Consider the following 6,523-nt stretch of genomic DNA (forward strand, 5'->3'; position numbering starts at 1 on the left):
GTACTGGTTGAGACCTGATTTGTGACCTAGGATGTGATCTATTCTGGAGAATGTTCCATGGGCACTAGAGAAGAATGTGTATTCTGTTGCTTTGGGATGGAATGTTCTGAATATATCTGTGAAATCCATTTGGTCCAGTGTGTCATTTAAAGCCTTTATTTCCTTGTTGATCTTTTGCTTAGATGATCTGTCCATTTCAGTGAGGGGGGTGTTAAAGTCCCCCACTGTTATGGTATTGTTGTTGATGTGTTTCTTTTCTTTTGTTATTAATTGGCTTATATAATTGGCTGCTCCCATGTTAGGGGCATAGATATTTACAATTGTTAGATCTTCTTGTTGGATAGACCCTTTAAATATAATATAGTGTCCTTCCTCATGTCTTATTCTAGTCTTTGGTTTAAAATCTAATTTGTCTGATATAAGGATTGCCACTGCAGCTTTCTTTTGGTGTCCATTAGCATGGTAAATGGTTTTTCACCCCCTCACTTTCAATCTGGAGGTGTCTTTGGGTTTAAAATGAGTCTCTTGCACACAGCATATTGATGGGTCTTTTTTTTTTATCCAATCTGATATCCTGTGTCTTTTGATTGGGGCATTTAGCCCGTTTACATTCATGGTAACTATTGAAAGATATGAATTTAGTGCCATTGTATTGCCTGTAAGGTGACTGTTACTGTATATTGTCTGTGTTCCTTTCTGGTCTATGTTACTTTAGGCTCTCTCTTTGCTTAGAGGACCCCTTTCAATATTTCTTGTAGGGCTGGTTTCGTGTTTGCAAATTCCTTTAGTTTTTGTTTGTCCTGGAAGCTTTTTATCTCTCCTTCTATTTTCAATGACAGCCTAGCTGGATATAGTATTCTTGGCTGCATATTTTTCTCATTTAGCCCTCTGAATATATATCATGCCAGTCTTTTCTGGCTTGCCAGGTCTCTGTGGATAAGTCTGTTGCCAGTTTAATGTTTCTACCATTGTAGGTTACAGATCTCTTGTCCCGAGCTGCTTTCAGGATTTCCCCTTTGTCTCTGACACTTGTAAGTTTTACTATTAGATGTCAGGTTTTGACCTATTTTTATTGATTTTGAGGTGGGTTCTCTGTGCTTCGTGGAGTTTGATGCCTATTTCCTTCCCCAAATTAGGGAAGGTCTCTGCTATAATTTGCTCCAATATGCCTTCTGCCCCCCTCTCTCTTTCTTCTTCTTATGGGATCCCAATTATTCTAATATTGCTTTGTCTTATGGTATCACTTATCTCTCGAATTCTGTCCTCCTGATCCAGTAGTTGTTTATCTCTCTTTTTCTCAGCTTCTTTATTTTCCATCATTTGGTCTTTTATATCACTAATTCTCTCTTCTGTCTCATTTATCCTAGCAGTTAGAGCCTCCATTTTTTATTGTACCTCATTAATAGCCTTTTGATTTCGACTTGGTTAGATTTTAGGTTTTTTTTTCCTCCAGAAAGAGTTTCTCTAATATCTTCCATGCTTTTTTCAAGCCCAGCTAGTATCTTTATAATCATCATTCTGAATTCTAGTTCCGACATCTTACTAATGTCTGTATTGATTAGGTCCCTGGCAGCCAGTACTGCTTCTTGTTCTTTTTTTTGAGGTGATTTTTTCCATCTTGTCATTTTGTCCAGAGGAGAATAGATGAATGAGAGAATAAAATGCTAACAGGGTTACAACGACCCCAGAAAAATATACACTGAACAAATCAGAAGAGACCTGAAACTGGGGGACAAGAAAGGGAAAGAAAGAAAAAAGAAAAAAAAAAAGATTAAAAAGAAAAAAAAGAATATGATCAAATATGATCAGGCTGGTGAATAGATCAGTGCCACACACTAGATTTTTGGCGTATTTTGGTCTGTTAGAAGAAACTGCCTCCCAAAATTTTAAAGAAAAAATAGCTTATATATGTACAAAAATAAGGGTAAATACAATGAAGGGATGGAATGGGACTATAAAGATGAAAATTATAAAAGATTTTATAAAAGGAGTTGATAAGAAGTTGGTTGAAAAAAGAAAGAGGAGAAATTAAAAAAAAAAAAGGGACAGAATGTGATCAGGCAGGAGACTAGAACAAAGCCATACACTAGAGATTTAGGGTATATTTTGGTCTGTTAGAAGAAACTGTATCCCAAAATTTTAAAGAGAGAACAACTTATATACATACCCAAAATAAGGTTAACTACTATGAAGGAATAGAATATGACTCTAAAAATGAAAAATAAAAAGAATTTTTAAAAAAGGTAATGATAAGATGTTCATTGAAAAAGGGAAAAAGAAAAATTCAAAAAAAAATAGAAAAGAAAAAAAAGAAAATTTAAAAAATTAACTTTGAAAGACTAAAGAATCAGGGGAAAAAAGCCATGAATTCTATGCGCTGTATTCCCCTAGCTCTGGAGTTTTGCTCTTCTCATTGATTGGTAACCTTGGTCTTGGCTGGCTGTTCTTGCTGATCTTCTGGGGGAGGGGCCTGTTGCCGTGGTTCTCAAATGTCTTTGCCAGAGGCAGAATTGCCCCGCCCTTGCTGGGTCTCTGGGCTAAGTAATCTGCTCGGGTTTGCTCTCGGGAGCTTTTGTTCCCTGCAAGCTTTCCATACAGCTTTGGGGGATGAGAGTGAAAATGGTGGCCTCCCAATCTCTGCCCTGGAGGAGCCAAGAACTCGGGGCCCCACTCCTCAGTGAGCCCCCAGAGAAAAGCAGTCAATCACTCCTGTCTCCCCGGTCTCTGGCCGCACTCCATGCTTACCTGGCCTTTCTATCTCTGGCACATGACCCCATTTGGAGTCTCCAAACCCAGCAGATCCCTGCAGTGTGCTCACGCACTGCTCCTCCTGGGGGAGGAATGGGAGTCTCCCCGGATCTGCCTCTTGTTGGGTCCCTGCTGGAGGAGCAGTGGCCCGACTGTGCCGTGGATCACAGTTTATGGCAACCCTGAGCTGAGAGCCCACTCCTCAGCTCCATCTCTGCAGCCAGCTTCCCTGCTCTGACAGCTGGGAGCTCTGCCGCACTCAGGCACCCCTGGTCTTCCTGTGACCCCGAGGGTCCCGAGACCACACTGTCCCAGCAAGGGTTCCACCCCCCCACTCAGCCACTGGAGCAATGTCCCTCAGAGGAGCAGACTTCTAAAAGTTCCAATTTTGTGCTCTGCTGCTCTATCACTTGCCAATAGCAGCTGATGGAGGCCCCCCTTCTCTATCTTCCCGAATATCACCTCAGATTCACTTCTCCACATGTCCTACCTTCCAGAAAGTGGTCATCTTTCTGTTCAGAGAGTTGCTACTATTCTTTTCTTCGATCTCCTGTTGAGTTCATAGGTATCAGAATGGTTTGATACCTATCTAGCTGAATTCCTGGGACCAGATGAAATTTAGGTCTCCTAGTCCTCCACCATCTTGCTCTTCCTCCTAAATAAAATCTTTAAAAAAAAAAAGGAAGTATCCCCAAAACTGGAGTCAAACTGAGCTGAGGTCCAAAACAGTGCTCTGCCACTTTTTCAATGTATGCCTCCATATAAATTACTTAATAATACCAACCTTGAGCTTCTCCATCTGTGAAAAAAGTGCTAGTAGTACCTACTTCATGGGATTCTTGTTGGAAAGAAAATGAGACAACACTGTAAAGTTCTGAGCACACAGTAGGGATTTGACAGGTGGTACCTTTTCTACTCCCTCCTTTCCTTGCGCTCACATGTAGGGCAGCTATATTTCTTCAAAGGGCAAGCTGATCTGGATGGGAAGCACTTGACAAACACCTTAGACTCCCACAGTGTTCTAAGGGGAAAGGAACAGAGAAAATAATGAAGAGAACCCATTCATTTTACAAACGGCAAAACTGAGGCCCTTAAGGATGTTTCCAGAGGAATCCCACAAAGATGTAGGTGAACGATGACAATTTCCTCCCATCTGCCAGAAACTGTCAAAACCACATCACTGCAAAACCTCTAACTCCAAACTTCAAAAGGGCTTTTGGCTGGTTTTTCCATGTCCCATGAAATCCCAACAATCTAGTCTCCTCTTCAAACTATCCAAATTGGGAGTCCAGGAGTGAAAAAAACATACTTTTTCTTTTTCTTCTTCTTTTCTTTTTTCTTTTTTCTAGGCTCTGTCCTTTCTAGAACTGCATAAACAAGTTTGGAAGAGTTAAGGCTTAGAATGCCTCTTGGACACAGCACAAGGGCTCCACCTTCAGCTCTCAAACTGAAGAGGACTTTTTCAAAAATGTTGCTGTCTGAGTTCTCAGAAAGCACATCTGAAATATAATCTCTTCTCACAAAATTTAATCCACACAACCTTTCACTTTTAAATATTTCAGCCCAGAATATGTACCCACTATACGTAGGTGAAATGAAAGGTAAGAGTCTCAAGGTGAGTTATACTGATATTAAACAGACAAGATAAAAAATGTATTACATTTTCTTTATATTCTTCAGGATGCTTGTCTTGATGTATTCTTTATAGTTACAACAGAGTCTGATAAGCTCATTCATTCTAATTCTCCTGTGGTTTCACTCCATTTATAGTCTTATAATAAAGGAAAAGGTTAATTCTTACCCAGCAAGACTATTCATAAATTACCAGCAATTTTTTAATATCTCACTAAATACATGCCAATTTTTTGGAGGGAAATTCATCTGGACAAAGGGAAGTAAAATTCAGTTCTATGAAGGAGCATTAGTTGGGCCTTCAAGACTGATGTCAACCAATGGGTAGTGGTAAGGAATATTAGTTTATAAAAGCAAAAATAAAAAGCAAATGACCAAAAGATAATTACATAGGATGAAACTCTCAAATTTAGTTGAATTCTAAAGCGGTTTATATAATTACATACAGAGTGGACTAAACTTTCTTCCATCGCATATTTTATGGTGATCTATTAAAGAAAAGTAACAAAGTGCCCAATTCTTTGCAAATTGTGGCATGTAGGAGGGAATTAGTTACATTAAAAGGTATCAATAGATGTCAGTGATAAGCAAATATGTACACATACACTCAATCTTTCAAAATCCGATTATAAGAGTAAATTTGTTGCTAATTTTCTCCCTGTTGTTTTCTTCTTGCATCAACCAAATTCTCAGGTTTCTGAGTCTCAGTGAAAGGAAGACATAGACATATGCTTACCTTCCTGATAAATATCCTTAAAATGTTTTCTAATCATTGTAATGATCCAAAGACTCAGTTTTCTTATCATCCTCTCTTCTATCATTGAGAAAACCAAGCCTTAAAGAAATTAAATAAACCCAGAGTGATGTAGATGGACCAAAAGCCCAAACTCTTAATCCCTCGGCTCTATACACATATTACCCCCAACAGCCTTCACAATAATCTTGTATGTAGATGAGTATCCAATTGAACAAATATTTTTCAAGCAATTTCTATTTGACAGATGTCATGCCTGATGGAAATGAAGCACAGCAATGCCTAAGCTCTCAGAGTCATTCCCAAGTGCTGAAACCAGAACTCAGGCTCTGCAATCAGACCCGTGCACATTCAAAGAGGTATAGCTCAGTGGTAGAGCATTTGACTGCAGACCCATGCACATTCAAATCCTGACATCACTGCATACTAGCTGTGGAACCTCGTTCAAGTTATCCATCATTTCTATACCTCAGTTTTCTCTATCAGTGAATTGGGAATAATAATAGTTTGCCAAACTGCTATGAGTATTAGAACTACTATATAAAAAGAATCTAGTACAATGTATACGTACAAGTAGTATTAGTTCTCATTCCAGGGAAACTAGGATCTCTTGGACTTTTTTTCTTCCATGAAAAATTGTACCAGGTCATCCTGACATTTAGTGGCCGGTTTTTCCTGCTTGCCCCAAACATGACAAATGTCCAGAAGAATGAGCCTAGATCACGGTTTTTCTCAAGTATCTAATGGAAATATTGTTGTAGGTAGAAAGACAACATAAATGCCCAAGTTCCCTTGTTCTAGCCGCTCTCCTCCTCCTTTTTTCTCTCTTTCTGTCTCTCTCAGTCACACACATATACCCGCACACAGTGTCCCAACAGCAAGTAGAACCATTAATAAGATTATAGTGTTTCACTCAGTGAAAATAAGACAATAAATACAAACTCTATAGAAAGATGCTTGATTAAAGTGTTCCTGTCTTTCTGATGAGAGAACCATATCTCACAATGGCAAATAATTATCTTTTGGCTAATTATTTCAAGTGAAAAAATTGAAAGTTATAATGCCTTTTTTTAAAGCCCTTTCCTATCTGGCTTTATGTCAGATTTGGAAGGCAGCCACACCTAAATAGGCCCTTTTACAAAATAAGAAATAGCCCAGGAGTTATCAGTAAGATTATCATTACTGAGACAATATTAAAGAAAGGTTATTCGCTTCCTGAAATCCCTCACCAAGACCATTCTTTAGCAGAAAAGTTCTGGATTATGTTAAAAAGGCAATTCTTCCCCACACTGTAGTTCATCCAATTTTAGAGCCATAGAGACTGTCTAGCTACCATAGAACTTAGATACTACAGAATCTGCCCAGTTTTTATTCCCTCTTCTCTGAGAA

Source organism: Phoca vitulina, unplaced genomic scaffold (assembly GCF_004348235.1).
Source record: "Phoca vitulina isolate PV1807 unplaced genomic scaffold, GSC_HSeal_1.0 scaffold6, whole genome shotgun sequence".
In the NCBI taxonomy this organism is placed as follows: domain Eukaryota; kingdom Metazoa; phylum Chordata; class Mammalia; order Carnivora; family Phocidae; genus Phoca; species Phoca vitulina.